This window comes from Podarcis raffonei, chromosome 7 (genome assembly GCF_027172205.1).
Source record: "Podarcis raffonei isolate rPodRaf1 chromosome 7, rPodRaf1.pri, whole genome shotgun sequence".
Taxonomy (NCBI): domain Eukaryota; kingdom Metazoa; phylum Chordata; class Lepidosauria; order Squamata; family Lacertidae; genus Podarcis; species Podarcis raffonei.
In genome coordinates, this window is record NC_070608.1 from 504980 (window position 1) to 522216 (window position 17237).

The 17237-nt window shown below is 50.6% G+C and overlaps 1 protein-coding gene across 1 annotated transcript in view; it reads left to right on the plus strand.

Annotated features, from left to right (window-relative positions):
* Nucleotides 1-9707: 9707 nt before the first annotated feature.
* Nucleotides 9708-17237, plus strand: part of GRINA (glutamate ionotropic receptor NMDA type subunit associated protein 1) — a 28554-nt gene continuing 21024 nt past the window's right edge. Inside the window, exon 1 of the mRNA XM_053395019.1 lies at nucleotides 9708-9812. The gene's annotated coding sequence lies outside the window, so the exon portion shown is untranslated. The remainder of the gene's footprint in view (nucleotides 9813-17237) is intronic.

Genomic DNA, 17237 nt, shown 5'->3' on the forward strand with positions numbered 1-17237 from the left:
GGCAGCCCGGCAGCTGTCGGGGGCGGCGGACTACAAGGCCCACAAGCCTCTGCGGCACCTTCCGCCCTCGTTGCCTCCGGGATGCCGCTTGGAGGGCGGACCCCGAAGCAGGCGGGAGGGCAGGGCGCCCCGGCTCCCCGTCTAGGCGCAAGACCCTCGCCGCGGGGCTGGAAGGGCCCTGCCCGGCTCTTCTCCGGCGCCGACGCTCAGGATCCCTCTGCGCCCCCTTGAAAGATGCTGGGGACCCACAGCCCTGCCCTAGTGCGGGGACTGAAGGCAGGGGGACTAGGCGGGGGGCGCCGTCAAGAGGGGGTCCCCTGGATTAATTTCATTTCCATACGACCTTTATCTGCCAGGGAGCTCCAGGTGGTCTGCCTGGTTCTCCTGCGGCCCACTTCATCCTCACAACCACCTGCGAGGCAGGTGAGGCCAAGAGATAGTGACTGGTCAGCCACTGAGCTGCAGGGCGGAGCCGGGTTTCGAACCCTCAACCTAGGCTGGCTGTCCAGGCGGGAAAAGCTTCCACACTAGAACTTAGAATCATAGTGAAGGGCCATTACAATATTGTTCTCTATATGATCTCAAAAACTCTTTTCCGCATTTTCTCCTCTCTCAGATGTTATCCCAAAAACCCCTTCCTCTAAAGCCTGGAGGTTTTTATAACCAGCCCAAAGAGGAAGGCCTTTTCTCCTCTCTCAGATGTTACTGTGAAAATGGGCCTCTCTCTCTGGAATGTCTGGCTTGGGCGGGTGGAGATAAGACCAAGGTCGAATGGGTGCCATTGCAATTCCAGACAGGGGGAGGCTGAAAAGGAGGAGGGTAACACAAGAAACAAAGCTATATCTTATTGCTATTAGTGTAAATCACATGTTTTACATGTGAACATGCGTCTATGCATTCTAAGGGGTATAAAAAGTGAGCTTACTGGGGCGTGCAGGTTGCGAGCGTATCGCTCTGTACCTTTGTTCTGCATATGCATTTCAAATAAAACCTTGTTAATAACCTGCAAGGACGTTTTGCCGCTTTGTGTGAATCTGTGCTCTGGGGACCCAATAGCAGAGATGGAACAGGTCCAACAACAGCATCACAGAATTGTAAGGTTGGAAAGGGACACCGACGGTCATCTAGTTCAAATGTATTGGTAAGCAACAGAAATAAAAACCAGGAGTCTGCTTTTATAAAAAGGTGGCTAGCCAAAGATGCCCCCCAATCCATCTCTCTGCCTCCCCACAACAGGCAGGTTGTACAAGCAAGCTTCCGGGGACTCCTGCTCTGCGGCACTCCCCTCTCTTTCCCCTCCGTCTCTTAGTTGTGGGTCTCCTCTCATGGCCAAAGAGGGAGTCACTCGAACTCAGGACGCAAGGGGGAAATGTGCTAAGAGGAAGGCACGCTTGGCAAACCCTCACCGGGATCAACTCCCACCCGGAAACCTGTGTCCCCACTGTGGAAGGACGTGTGGATCCAGAACTGGCCTCCACAGTCACTTAAGGACTCACTGTTAAGACCGTGTTTATGGAAGACGATCTTACTCAGCCATGAGGGATCACAGAAGAAGAAGACAAAGCTACCATTCGGCCTCTGTGGCCTGCACCTCATTCCCTGCCACCCAGATTTCATAAAGGATTTGTCTCTGTCCTGACAACATGGCGGCCCCCCTGCTTCCTTCTGGATACCAGACCAGCGGCTCCCTCTCAGGCCAGGCCTGTGGCAATGCAGTGGGAACCTCTGTGGTCCGGAGGGGATTGCTTTACCTGCGACAGGTGGGCTTCCTGCTTCCCTTGGTCTGGCCCTTGGGACTCTTCCCAGACCTTGCCCATCACAGTCCTCCTCTGCACCTCCTTGGGGTCCTGGAGCTGGGCTGCTGCTGCTGCTGCAGGAGGATGGAGAAACCTCTGGCTGTTGCAGGGCTGGGCGGCAACTGGCTGTACAAAGTCTAGCAAGGGCTGCAGCAGGCAAATGTCCAAGAGAGAGTTAAGTCCTTGAAGCAACAACGCACAGCCTGGTCAGACGTTTACTGCCTGTAGTTGTTTAGTCGTGTCTGACTCTTCCTGACCCCATGGACCAGGATCTCCCTTTTAAGGTTTGATGAATGTGCCTTTGTGAAGTCTTGAGCCAATTAGGCAAGAACAAGGGACCCCTCCCTTTCTGAAGGCAGTGCAGTTTACAGAAGTTTTTAATGACTGATGTTTTATTGCGTGTTTAATATTCTGTTGGGAGCTGCCCAGAGTGGCTGGGGAAACCCAGCCAGATGGGTGGGATATAAATAATAAATAATAATAATAATTATTATTATTATTATTATTATTATTATTATATTATTATTATTATTATTATTATTATTATTATTATTATTATTATTTTCCAAAAGTGTGCTTACGACATCCCTGAACTGGACCAGAGAGGCATCACTTGGGGTCTATGAAGGAACAAGGTGGGCCATGAGAGACTTGCCCAGTCCAGTCGGGGGGGTGTGTCCCGGAAGCTACTCCCAGGGCTACAAAATGTGGCAACGAAAGGGCCTGGGTCTCCATCCCATACGTGAATTGGAAGTGCCACCTGGCTTGGCTTTCTTTAGAAGCTCAGCCTACTCCTAGGCTTACCATAAATGATGTACAGGGTGAGTCCTTTAAAAGAGGCCCCATGGATACAGAGCACACATGTTCCACAGGGCCTCTTTTAAAAGACTCACCCTGTATAAAGGGGAGAAATTCACCTCCAGCCAGAGAAAGTGCTCTGCCAACAGGACCGTATTTTGAGGCCCCACTCGCTGGATCAACACCTTGTCATGGTGAGTGGGCTTGCATGTTCCTATGACCCTTGTGAGCGAAGCCGTTGGGAATCTCGTACTCCCAGCAGGGTCACCCAAGACGGTAAGGTCAAAGGGAAGGAGCTAGAGAAAGAATGATCCAAGAAGTCCTCAGCGGCAGAACAGGGGGATGATAACAAGCAGTACGTTACAACGGCTGTGAAGGCGGATGAAGGCTGCAGCAGATAGGAATCTACCGGTTTGTCGTGACTGCTTCATGCCATCAAAACAGAGCCCTACTGCGAAGAGTGTGCGTTGGTCAGTGTGCACTGATCTACACACATAAAACAAATTCACACACAGGTGTCCCATGGCGATCAGCAAATGGTAATGGGGGCAGGATCGTGAAATCTGGAAGCCCCTAGTCATGAACCGGCACATGGGCGGTGGATACAGATTCAGTTATTCTGACTCAAGGAACGAGGCAGTTGAGCAGCTTGGCAGCTGTATCCATGACTGAGCAGCCCTTTTTAGGATCCATTCTGCTACCCCGAAAAGGGGAAGGGACTAGAAAAGGTGCCCTAAACATAGTCTGCCTCCCTTTTTCCCTGACTGGATTACCACGCCCAGTGGGGTCACCACCTAGCGGTTGTAAAAGACAAATTAACTTTGGAACATGGAATATACAGACTTTGTCAGAAAACACAGACAGTGATTGTCCTGAACGCAGAACTGCCATCATTGCAAGAGAGCTGTGACGTTTTGTTAGCCGCCCTGAGCCCAGCTTCGGCTGGGGAGGGCGGGATATAAATAAAATTTATTATTATTATTATTATTATTAACATCAATATTGCAGCACTTCAAGAGACTCGAAGAGCAGGCAAGGGACAACTGAAGGAAGAAAAAGGAGGCTACAGATTCTTCTGGAAAGGTCTACCTGAACAAGAACATCGAATACATGGGTAGGCTTCGCTATGAAAAACGACCCTGTGAAGCTCCTGTCAGAAGTCCCTACCGGCATTAATGAGCGACTCTCAACCCTTCAAATAAAGCTCACCAAAAACCAACAGGCTACTATTAACACTGGGTGCTGATGAAGACATTAAAGAAAAATTTTACTCTCAGCTGGATACCATCCTATCAGAGACGCCTAAGGAAGAAAAAATTATCCTCCTGGGTGATTTTAATGCAAGAGTTGGGTGAGATTTCGATCTGTGGCCTGGGACTATTGGGAAAGAAGGAGTTGGCAACAGCAACCAGAATGGAATCTTACTTTTGACGATATGTGCAGCTCACAACCTTGCTATTACCAACACACTCTTTCAACAGAAAATAAATTTAAAACTTCATGGAGGCATCATCGGTCAAACCACTGGCCCCTCTTAGACTATGTTATTGTCCGTGCTAAAGATCAACGTGATGTGCTCCTTACCAGAGCTATGACAAGCGCTGATGACTGCTGAACAGATTGCCAACTTATACACCCCACGATGGCTGACAAGATTATATCTCAACGCAGGCTTCAAGGAAGGAAACCAAGGCGCAAAATGAACACTCAAGCCCTTCAAGATCCCATTAAGCGAGATTGCTTCCAAACGACTCTTAAGGACCATCTGCTTTCAGAATTCCCTGATAACATCAAGGAACACTGGACCAAGCTAAAAACATCCATTATTGCAGCCTGTGAACAAACTATTGGATACCAAACCAAGAAACACCAGGACTGGTTTGATGAGAATGACAGTGAGATTGAACGCATGATTGACAAGAAAAGGAAGGCCTTTCAGATCTGGCAAAGAGATAGAAACTGCCACTAAGGAAAAAACCTATGCCAGCACTAAGGCTGAGGTTCAAAGAAGAACCAGAGAACTAAGAAACAACTGGTGGATTAAAAAACCTCAAGAGATCCAGCACTTAGCCGGCACTCATGATGAACAGAGTTTCTTTAAAGCCACAAAGACCATCTATGGGCCAATAAATCATGGCATATGCCCCCTAAGCTCAGCAGATAGTACCACACTTCTAAAAGATAAAGAAGCTTTCGCACTGTGCTGGAAAGAACATTACCAGCATCTCCTAAACCGCAACTCCCCCATAGCTGCTGAGGTCCTCTCACAAATCCCACAAAAACAAGTTAGAGATGAGCTTGCAGTATCTCCAAGTCTGGGAGAGTTGTGCACAGCTATTAACCAAATGAAAAACAACAAAGCCAGTGGACCTGATGAGATACCTGCTGAAGTCTTCAAAGTGGGCGGAATTGAACTTACACAACAACTTCACAAGCTCATTGAAATAATATGGGAAAGAGAAGAAATCCCAGCAGGCTTTAGAGATGCCAAAATTAAGGTGACAGAACTGATTGCGGAAACTATCAAGGCATCTCTCTATTAGCTGCGGCCGGCAAAATTCTTGCAAGGATCTTAGCAAACTGTCTCGTAACAATATTCAAGGTGACCCTTCCTGAATCCCAAAATGGTTTTCGGCCTTCTAGGGGGACAGTGGACATGATTTTCACTGCTCAACAGCTTCAAAAAAAATGCAGAGCAAAACCAACCCCTGTCTATGGCGTTTATTGACCGACTAAGGCTTTCAACACTGTAAATCGTAATGCCCTGTGAAGTGTTCTTCTGAAAATTGGCTGCCCAGATAAATTTGTGAACATCATTCGGCTCCTCCATGATAATATGACAACAACAATCGCAGATAACAATGGCTCTCAAAGTGAACCATTCACTGTGGGATCAGGTGTTAAACAGGGTTGTGTTATTGCCCCAACTCTATTCATTATTTTCATTGCCATGATCCTACACTTTGTCGAAGGGAAAGTCCCCCCGGAGTAGAAATCATATATTGAACAGATGGAAAGCTCTTCCATCATAGAGCTTCAGTATGCTGATGACAACGTAGTGTGCGCACGCTCAGAGGATGACCTCCAAACCATCCTAAATTTCTTTGCAGAAGCTTACGAAAAGCTTGGCCTATCACTCAACATCCAAAAAACTAAAGTGCTGCACCAACAAGTACAAAATAACCCCTCTGCAGCGCCACAAATCCAACTCAATGGTGTAACGTTGGAAAATGTTGATCGCTTCTCATACCTAGACAGTTATCTTTCCACAAGGGCCAACATTGATGCCGAAATCCAGCATCGCCTGAGCTCTGTGAGTGCAACTTTCTCCCGATTGAAGTGTAGAGTGTTTGAGGACCAGGACATTCGCAGGGAAACCAAAATGCTTGTTTACAAAGCTATTGTACTACCAACCTTACTGTATGCTTGTGAAACATGGACCACTTATAAACACCATCTCCAGCTCCTCGAAAGATTCCATCAACAGTGTCTCCGAAAAATTTTACACATCACTTGGGAAGACAGGCGAACTAATATCAGTGTACTGGAAGAAGCAAAGATCACCAGTGTTGAAGCAATGATTCTTCAACATGAACTCTTTGGACTGGTCGTGTTGTGCAGATGCCTGATTATCGTCTTCCAAAGCAACTATTCCGAACTTAAAAATGGAAAGCATAATGCTGGTGGTCAACAAAAGAGGTTTAAAGACTGTCTCAAGGCAATTCTTAAACAATGTAGTATAAACACCAATTGGGAAACACTGGTCTGCGAGCGCTCCAGTTGGAGAACAGCCTTGACCAAAGGTGTCATGGGCTTTGAAGACACTCAAACTCAGGATGCAAGGGAGAAACGTGCTAAGAGGAAGGCAAATCCACAGCGTGATCAGCTCCCACCCAGAAACCAATGTCCCCACTGTGGAAGGACGTGTGGATCCAGAATTGGCCTCCACAGTCACTTACAGACTCAATGTTAAAACCGTGTTTAAGGAAAACAATCTTACTCAGACTATGCAGAACTTGATAAACTGACAGGGAAGATCAGATATTTACGAGATCAAAAGTTTATTGAGGACTGGGGAAAGCTAGTGGAGTATTGGGAATGTATAAGTGATAAGGAAATAACGTTAGTGGCATTTAAAGAAGCTCTGTAAAAACCTAAGAAATATTGTAAGAAAGAAAAACAGGTGTGGAAGGGTATGTTAAAAGGCAATAGCAAATTTAGGAAATGTGTAATTAAAAAGTTTAATTCGGATGATTGTCAGAGAGGCTGAAGGAAGTCCAAAAACGAGAAAATTTGTTAAAGTTGTAATGTGGTGCGATATGTATTTTTCTTGATGAAAATTAATAAAAAATATCATTAAAAAAACAATCTTACTCAGCTACGAGTGATTGCCAAAGAAGAAGAAGATTTTGAGGCCCAACCTCGGAAGTTACCAACTTCCTTTTCCGCTGCAAGTAAAGCCCCCCATTCCAGATCATCCTGTTATACAAATTGGGGTCACCTTGGTTCAGCCCTACTCAAGGGACTTGCCACCCCTCAAGATTCATTCCTCGGTCAGAGTAAAAGGAAATAATAGCCAAGTCAGATAAAGAGCAAAACGGCTAGAAAGTCTGATCCTTTATTCTGTTGTTGCAGGAGGGTTCCTGGGTTACCAGAAAATGGGGGGGAGGGGCTTTTGATGGCCCAAGTTTGTTACCAGTGCTGGATTTACGTATAAACTAAACAAGCTATAGCTTAGGGCCCCACTCTCTTGGGGGCCCCCCAAAAAATCAAAGAAAAAAACTGGATGTACATTTCCAAAATATAAGATAGAAAACAAATAAAATATGCAGCAACAGTGTTTTGTGTTGTGTGGGCTTCTGTGATGTAAGTCATGGGCCCTGCCTGCTAGCCTGCTCCCTCAAATATCCCTGGTTTGCTCCTTTCTATATATAGGGTGCCTACATTCTGCATGTGCAAATGGCTTGAGATACCTGCTACATTACCATCTAGCATATATTCAACACAAAAAATAGAGACAATTTGTTGTTGACAAAGGACAGCTGGACATAGAAGGGGCCCCATTACCTTCAGTAGCTGAGGGCCTCATCAAACCTCAATCCGGCCCTGGTCGGTACCAAAGACAAAAGGAAAAGGCAACATCATGTGCAACATCTTTTTAAAGGTCAGGTTTTGTCCAGCCCCAGAACAGAAAACCCATCCTGAAACAGAACTGACTCCTAAGAAATCTGAGTACATGTTTTTGCAACCTGTCCATCAAGATCCCTGGTCCTGTCCCTCCCGGGCCTGCCTGCTCCGTTCTTTACAAATGAGAAATACTCAGGTCCCCGATCTTCCCCGATTCCCACACACAGCTGCTCTGTTTGGCCGGCTGCTCCCCTCTTGCTCTGAAGGGCTTCAGGAATCGCATGTTTTGTTTTGGATAACCAAATTATTATTAATAATAATAATGATTTTTTAAAAAAAAAATAATACCCCGCCCACCTGGCTGGGTTTCCCCAGGGCTTCCAACAGAATATTAAAATATACAATAACCTATTAAACATTAATAGTGGCTGCGGAAACCCAGCCAGATGGGCGGGGTACAAATAATAAATTATTATTATTATTATTATTATTATTATTATTATTATTATTAATTATTATTATTCAAAGCTTCCCTAAACAGGAAAGAAATGAGAAGCTTCTCTTTGAAAGCCGGAGGTTCAGGGACTTCGAAACTGCTGGTTTTAACCTTTAAAGCCCTATACGGCCTAGGACCCTCGTACCTACGGGACCGCCTCTCCTGGTATGTCCCGCGGAGGACCTTAAGGTCCACAAATGACAATATTTTGGAGGTCCCAGGTCATAAGGTGGTTAGATTGGTCTCAACTAGGGCCAGGGCCTTTTCAGCACTGGCCCCGACTTGGTGGAATGCTCTGTCCCAAGAGACTAGGGCCCTGCGGGACTTGACATCTTTCCGCAGGGCCTGCAAGACAGAGCTGTTCCGCCAGGCCTTTGGCCAGGGCACAGCCTGACTCCCTCCCTCGGCAATCTTCGCGGAGCTCTGGCCCAATGGTGGCCAGTGGCTTGAATTTAATTAATTTTATAATGAATGATTTTAGAGTGTTGTTTGTGTTGTACTTTTGTATTGTTTTATTGTTGTTAGCTGCCCTGAGCCCGGCTTCGGCTGGGGAGGGCGGGATATAAATAAAATTTATTATTATTATTATTATTATTATTATAAATCATTACTCCAACTTGCGAGCCACCCGCGCCTTGGAACTCCAGCCCCGGCTGCGCGCGCAGCCAGCAGGCTCCCTCCGCCTCATTCACGTCGACCAGCTTTTCCCACGCATCCCTTTGCGGATTGGTGACTCTAGCTGTCAGTCCGAGCCCCAGAATCTGATTGGTCCGGCCGCCCCCCTTCTTCCCTCCCTCCCATTGGTTGCCTCCGCCGCTTCAGGCGCTCTAATCCCTCCCCAACATTGACTTTATTTCGGCCTCGTTGGGAGCGGCTGATTCGCCGGACGCCGCGTCCCTCAAACCTGCCCGGTCCAATCAGCGCCCATGTTTATTGTTCGGGACCATGTTTTTCCCACGGAGGTGATTCCGCGCTCCGAGCCGCGCGCCCCCTGGCGGCGGAAAGGGCTCCGGATGGGAAGCGGCTCGGGGCAGAGACCAGCTTGGGGGGCCGACTCCCCCCGAGGACGACGATGGGCGGGAGGGGGCTGGGACCCCCCTGGGCTTGCAATGGGGCAGGACTCCTGATCCAGCCGCCCCTCGGGCGCCGCGCAGGGAGAGCGCTGCTGCTGCGCTCGGGTCCCGCGGACGGAGGGGCGTCCCTTGGGGCGCTTGGGTGCCCCCCCTGGAGCGCAGCTTAGGCTGCCCGAGGAGCCCCCTGCGCTGCCCTGGGGCCGGATCCGGAGGCCGCCGGGCTGGTGGCGCAACCTGCCTCCAAGGTGCGCTTCTTCTTGCCCGGAATCCGGAGCTGCAGCCCGCCTCTCCGAGGGGGGGGGGGGCGGGCGGGCGCGTGGGGGTCTCTTTCTGGTCCGGCGGCGCTGCTGCGCCTCCCCCTCCCTTTGGACTCCTGGCCACGCCCCTCCTCCTGACACTCCGCCCCCGCCCGGGAGGAAAGCCCCCCGCCCCCTCCCGCGCAGCGCCGCCGCCGCCGCCGCCGCCATCCCTCGACGCCGAGCTGCGCCAGGCGAGCCGCGGAGCTGCGCCCAAGCCCGTCAGGTGAGCCCGGCGGAGGCGGAGCGGGGGGGGGCAGCGAGGGGCTCCCGGGACAGCGGCCCGGGTCCCAGCAGCGCTGCGGCGGGGGCTGCGCGGCCCTAGCGGGATCCTAAGCCCCCCCGGGGGGGGAGAGAGGGGATGCTACGCATGCAAACTGCCGCCGGGGGAGAGATGAGAGCTGCCTTGGTGCGCCACACGAGCGGGGGCCCCGTCGCGTCACCTGGCCACCCCCCCGTCCCTGCAATGGGGTCCTGGTCGTGGGGTTTCGTCGAGCTGCCCCGCGGCGTCCGGGGCTGGAAGGCGAGGCCGGAGCCGAGCCCCTCTGGCTGTCCCCGGAGGCCTGCAATGCGGTGGGGCGGGAGGGGGGTCCGGGCCGGGCGTGCCCCCCCCCCTTCCCAGCGTAGGTGACCCTGGAGGGGCTCCGTCGAAGGATGGATGGAGCCGGGGAGAAAGGAGGAAGGGGCGACGGAGATTTTATCCCCTCCTCCTATTAAAACCAATTCCAGCCTCACCTGCCTTTCCTTGAGCCCCCGAAGGCAGCCTCGGACAGGCGGGGCGGAAAAACCCAGCGCGGCTGAGCAGCATCAGAGCAGAGGCAGCGCCCCCCCCCCGAAAACACGGGATTAAATCGTAAATGAAACCTGGCCCAGATGAAATGCAGGCGGGCAGGGCAGGTTTGCTGCCTTCAGTATTGAAGACTTTCTGGCGTAGGAGCCAATTCCTGGGGGCCGGGTCCCTTGCCCCCCCCTAAAATATTTGAGAAGCTTCCCCCCAGTTGATGGGCATTGGCAGGCAAAGGGTGTGCATGAACCCTGCCTTGTGATCGATTACGTGGGCCTGGGCTTACCTGCCCCTCCCAGGTATTTTATTCAAGTTGACACCCCTGCTCTCTGGTTTTCGTTTTCCTTTCGTTTGTTCCGAGGGGAATGATTTCTCAATTTCCTTGATATCTTTGGGAAGAGGCCTTTCTAGAAGGCGGGTGGAGGGAAGGAGGGTCCTGGCACCTGGTGGGTGTTCAGGGAATAAAGCCCAGGCTGTGGGTGAGGGAGGAAGAGGCCAGGAGGAAAAAGAAGGCGTGTGGTTCCTGTTGTTGGTTCTTACCGCTATATCCTTGATTTGTGCCTCTGGGCAGCTGGCAGCTTTGAAGAAGGCAGGACGCAGGCAGGCAAGAGGGTCTGGTTCAGATGGGGTAGTGAATCTCCCCCCCCCCCGGCTGACCCCCTCCTGTGGTTTTGCACCTGGCTTGGCCTTGCGGGAGTCACACTCAGCCTTGCTGTGAGAGAGGAGAGTTGGCTGGCATGGGGGCCTTCAGGTGTGCAAGACCACAACTCCCATTTACCCCAGGGAACTTGGCCTCAGGGGGGAGGGCAGGTGTCATTCACAACATCTGCTGGAGAGCACCAGTGTGCTAGGATGTGGGTGGCGCTGTGGGTTAAACCACAGAGACTAGGACTTGCCGATCAGGTGGTCGGCGGTTCGAATCCCCGTGACGGGGTGAGCTCCCGTTGCTCGGTCCCTGCTCCTGCCAACCTAGCTGTTTGAAAGCACATCAAAGTGCAAGTAGATAAATAGGTACCGCTCTGGTGGGGAGGTAAACTGCGTTTCCATGCGCTGCTCTGGTTCGCCTGCTGGCCACATGACCCGGAAAAACTGTCTGCAAACAAATGCCGGCTCCCTCAAACAGTAAAGCAAGATGAGCGCCGCAACCCCAGAGTCGTTCGCGACTGGACCTAACAGTCAGGGCTCCCTTTACCTTTACCAGTGTGCTACGATCATGGTGGGTGATTGGACCCAGCCCAGTTCCTCCTTGGTGCAGGGCGCTGAGGTCCCACAAGTGGGCGGGCAGGATCAGAGCCCCTGTGCTCAGTGCCTGGGCCTTGGCGCATGTCCCCCCTGTTGGGGGAGCCAGATGTGTGTCCCAAATGCAGCAGCTGCCTCTGGTCAGCGCTGGCTGGGTGGGAGCAAAGGGTCTTGGCTTGCCACGTTGGCTAGTGGGGAAGTGGCGCAGAATCAGAATGCGCCGCGAGGGGCTGCAAGCCCCACGGTTCAGCAGTGAGCTGGGGGCTGCGAAATGCTTTGGCCCTTCCAGTCTCCTTTGCAGCTGGCTGAAATCAGCTCCAGCCCAGCCCAGCCCTCAACGCTGGCCCAGGGCCCAGATGACGTGGGTCCGTGTGGTGGTGGCCCCTGGGTGCCCTGGTGGGGCAGGGAGGACAGTGCTGCCCCCTCCCAGCTCCCGGGCCTTCCCCCAGGAGGAGGAAGGGGCTCCCGTGCTGCGGCTGGGGGGTGGCAGACCAGCCCACCCAGGACTGGGGTCCCTGATGGAAGCTGAGTGTGGCGCTAAGTCTGCCTTTCAAAGAGTTGGAAGGGACCCCAAGTTTCACCCAGAGCAGCTAAAGGTCCCTGGCAAGTTTGTTGGTCCCACAGAGCAAAGGACCCCGAGGGAGCGAGGCCACGTTTTAGGGGGTCCGCCTGTGTTTCTGAAGCTGGGAGGGAGGTTTCAGACCACACTGAACTCTTCAAGTGTTCAAGGCACAATTGAGGGTTGGAACTTCTACATTGGACCATTTTCTGTCTGCCTTGCATCACCCAGGTGTGCAGAGGATGGGGGGGGGGGAGAATCTCCTTGCCAGGTAGAGCAACCGTTTCAGCAATGAGAGTGCAGCATCCTACCCTTGGCTCAGACTTCTCAAGAAATGAGACAAGAGGCAGCCTTTTGCTCCAGATTCCGCTGCATTTCTGGAGTCTCTGTAAAAAGGGGGGGGCTGACCAGGATGGTGAGATAGAAAGGAGATGGGGCGGCATTGGGATCCAGATGGGCAGAGTGTCTGGTGGAAGGAGGGATTGGGGCCTTGTGCTTGGCTCCCTGAAGCCTCAGCGTCTGGGACAAAGGGAATCTTGCGGAGAAACAGGTGCCTTGGGGGGCCAATTTATTTAATGGCCCCTTGGAGCCATTTGGAGCGATTGACACTTGGAAGCTGCTTTGCGTGTGTGCTTGATTTTTAAAAAAGAAAACAAGCAGAATATGAACAGAGCACATTCCTTGCCAGCGCAATGCTCTCCGCCACAGATCAAGCGAGGGGCTGTTGCTCTCCAGATGGCAGAAGAGAATTCTGGGATGTTCTCCTGTGACGAAACTGAACATGCTGCTCGCTCAAGGGGGGGGGTATCTTCTTGTGCATGGATCACTCTGTGAGGGAAGAGCGCAGTCACACGCTCCGTGTGCTAAATGGGGCTGCTTTTCATGCACGGCGTCAATGCACAACCCCGCAAAATGCGCAGAGAGAGGCACATTGCCATATATTATAGCGCGCATAAAACGTTCCATCTCAGGGGAGGGAGGGAAGTGAGGGCCGGAGAATCTATTGTGTTGGATGCGGAGGTGCTTCTAAGGCAGGCATCCCAACCTTCGACCCTCCAGATGTTTTGGACTACAATTCCCATCATCCCTGACCACTGGTCCTGGTAGCTGGGGATCATGGGAGTTGTAGGCCAAAACATCTGGAGGGCCGCCCACCCGCCCGGCCTGTGTTCTGGTTTGGTTTCTTTCTAGGTGATTAGGCTGGATTTTGGGTTTAGGTGCTGGTCGGTGCCCTGAAGTCTCTTGGCTGGTTCCCACAATGCTGGACATCACGTAACGCATTTCTGAATTGGCTCTCGGCGTCTGTCATCTTGGTCTGCAAGCGCAGTTTCTAGAGTGCAAGACACTGAGAGTTGTCAGGTGAAATCATGGCTAGATGCACTCAGGAGAAGGGTTCTCCAGAACCCTGCACTTGAAGAGGGGCTTCTGGGGCCACAGAAAGGGGGTCTCCCCCCCCCACTGGTATGACTTGAGCCTTCAGCCGCTGTGTGCCCCTTGGAGCTTCTCTGTGTGGGTCATCCTGTCCTGCAGAAGAGCTGCTTTGGCCTTGGTCCCTCCGTGGCTCTGAGCTTGCGGGTTTTGTTGTGCGTTGCCAGGCCTCTCTCCCAGACTGGCCCTGAGTCTCCCCCGGCCAGGCTGCTGCTTTCTCAGGCTGCAGGTGGCACACCCCAAGAATTGGTCTTTCACTGCCAGTCTCTTCAATGCCCTTTAATCCCAGTCCATAATGGGAAGCAGGAGGACTGGGCTGGGCTTGGAGGCTGCTCTCGGTGGGCCCAGCAGAGGAGGCGGCCCGCTCTAGCCCCTGGCAGGGATGCCAGGCAGGACCCAAGAGCCATCGCGGGGGCGCTGGGCGGCAGGGGGACCCGGGAACTTTGCCGCTAGAGCTTCCCTTGGTGCCTTTATCCACCTTTGCGGAAAGGACCCCCGCTCCCAGAATCACCCCCCTGCCGCAAGCCTCATCTTTAAAAAGAGGGGGCAGCTGATGTTGCTTTTGCTCTTTGCAGGTGGGGGGGGGGTCCCTTGGGGTTTCTGTGGTTTTGGTGAGGCGGAAAGATCCAAGCTCCCTGGTCTTGGCTGCCCTCCGCTCCTGGTGGCTGATTCGGCCGGGGGCATCTCAGTGCCCTCTCCCCGTGGTGGTGGGCCGAGCGAAGGGATTAGGGTTGCGAGGCCAGAAATAGGCCCGGCCGGGAATTAGGGCGCCTTAAGCTCAAAGCGGATTATGAGCCGGGGGGGAGGGGACGCCGTAGCCCCCCCCCGTCCTCGGCTGGCGCTGCCACCCGTAGGGGTCTCTGTGCGCCTTGCGTGGACACGGAGACTGGTGACGCAGCGGCAGCAACGGCGACAGGTGCAGCCTTGGCCTGCTGGGATGTTGCTGGGATGCTTGGCCCTTGGGAGGGGGCGCCTCTCCCTCCACAGCCTCCCTGGAGGGGGGTCTTTGGCCAGCCTCCTTTCAGGCAACCCCCACCCTGTTGCTTCCGCTCTGCTGCCCTGTTTGGGCTTGGCGTCTCTGCTGGAGGGGCTTCTTGGCTGGCTGGCGCTGCAAGTGGCACCAGCAAGGGCTCCTTCCTCCCCCCCCCCGCAGTTCCCAGTCTGCCGTCATCCATTCTCAGTGAGCCTGGAGCAGCACCCTCTCTGGGCATGGGGAAAGGAAACCCCTTTGGGTGCCCAGGGGGCTGCTTTGGGGTCCCTCTTGGGCCAGAGAGCAGGGGCATAATTCTTTTTTTTTTTTATAATATTTTTATTAAACAATTTTTTATATTAACAGAAACAAGACGTACATAAACAAACAACAAACAATAATAGAACAAAAAACAAGTACCATTTCATGACCCAATTTCTAAACCTTACTTCCTCGACTTCCTCTTGCTTCCCGTTTCTGTATTCCAAATTCTTACAATTATTCAGCGAATCTTGCCTTGTTTTACTATAAATTTATGCTAGTCACCTTATTCTCTTTGTCTTAACCATTACTAATAGTAACCATTTATTTTAATCCAACATCATTCTAACTGTCATTAATTTTATAGTATTTCTTTAAATAGTCCTTGAACTTTTTCCATTCTTCTTCCGCCGCTTCTCTTCCCTGGTTTCGGATTCTGCTCGTCATTTCTGCCAAACTCATGTAGTCCATCACCTTCATCTGCCATTCTTCCAGTGTGGGTAGATCCTGTGTCTTCCAGTACTTTGCAATAAGTATTCTAGCTGCTGTTGTAGCATACATGAAAAAAGTTATATCTGTCTTTAACACCCCCTGGCCGACAATACCCAAGAGAAAGGCCTCTGGTTTCTTGGGGAAAGTATATTTAAATACCTTTTTCAGTTCATTATAGATCATTTCCCAGAAAGCCTTAATCTTCGGGCACGTCCACCAGAGATGAAAGAATGTACCTTCCTTTTCTTTACATTTCCAACATTTATTATCAGGCAAATGGTAGATCTTTGCAAGCTTGACTGGGGTTATGTACCACCTATAAATCATTTTCATTATATTTTCTCTTAAGGCGTTACACGCCGTAAACTTCAACCCGGTGGTCCACAACTTTTCCCAATCAGCAAACATAATGTTATGACCAATGTCCTGAGCCCATTTAATCATACTTGATTTTACCATTTCATCTTGTGTATTCCATTTCAGCAGCAGATTATACATTTTTGACAAATTCTTAGTACTGGATTCTAATAGTTCAGTCTCTAATTTTGATTTTTCCACCTGGAAGCCTATTTTACTGTCTAATTTAAACACTTCATTTATTTGATGATAATGTAACCAATCTCTCACCTTCCCTTTTAATTTTTCAAAACTCTGCAATCTCAGTTTGTCCCCCTCCTTTTCCAAAATTTCCCAATATCTTGGCCATTTCGACTCCATATTTAGCTTTTTAACTGCCTTAGCTTCCATTGGTGATAACCATCTTGGAGTCTTATTTTCCAGCAAGTCCTTATATCTAACCCAGACATTTAATAGTGCTTTCCTGACAATATGATTTTTGAAACTTTTATGCGCTTTAACCTTGTCATACCACAAATATGCATGCCACCCAAAAATATTATTAAATCCTTCCAAATCCAAAATGTCTGTGTTTTCAAGAAGCAGCCATTCTTTTAGCCAGCAGAAAGCTGCCGCTTCATAGTACAATTTAAAGTCTGGCAGGGCAAACCCCCCTCTTTCCTTTGAATCTGTTAATATCTTAAATTTTATTCTGGGCTTCTTGCCCTGCCAGACAAATTTAGATATATCTTTCTGCCACTTCTTGAAACAATCCATTTTGTCCATTATTTGTAATGCTTGGAACAAAAACAACATTCTTGGCAATACATTCATTTTTATAACTGCAATTCGACCTAACAAGGATAGCTTCAGATTTGACCAGATCTCCAGATCTTTTTTCACTTCTGTCCAAGTTTTTTCGTAATTGTCTTTGAATAGATTCACATTCTTAGCTGTCATATTCACACCCAGATATTTCACTTTTTTAACCACAATCAACCCCGTCTCATTCTGAAACCTTTCTTTTTCGATCTGTGTTAAATTTTTCTCCAATACCTTAGTCTTTGACTTATTTAACTTAAATCCTGCCAATTGGCCAAACTCTTGAATTATTTCCAAAACTCTTTTCGTGCTAGCTTCTGGCTCTTGCAATGTAAGTACTAGGTCATCTGCAAATGCTCTCAGTTTGTATTGTTTGACTCCGACCTGAATCCCTTTAACCAACTGGTCCCTCCTAATCATATTAAGCAAAACCTCCAGGACCGATATAAAAAGTAATGGGGAGATAGGGCACCCCTGTCGTGTCCCTTTTTCTATCTTGAACTCTTCTGTGACCACATTATTTACAATTAATTTTGCTTTCTGTTCAGAATATATTGCACCTATACCATTTTCAAACCCTTGGCCTACCCCCATCCCCCGGAGGTTCTTCAACATGAAGCTCCATGAGCAGGGGCATAATTCTTGGCCAGCTGCAGCCCCCCCCCAGCCTCCCCCCTCCCCCAGTGCAGCCAGCCAACCTGCACCACCCTGGCCTTGTCTCAGTTCCCTGGGAAAGTGCTGGAGCCCGAGTTTCCTTTTC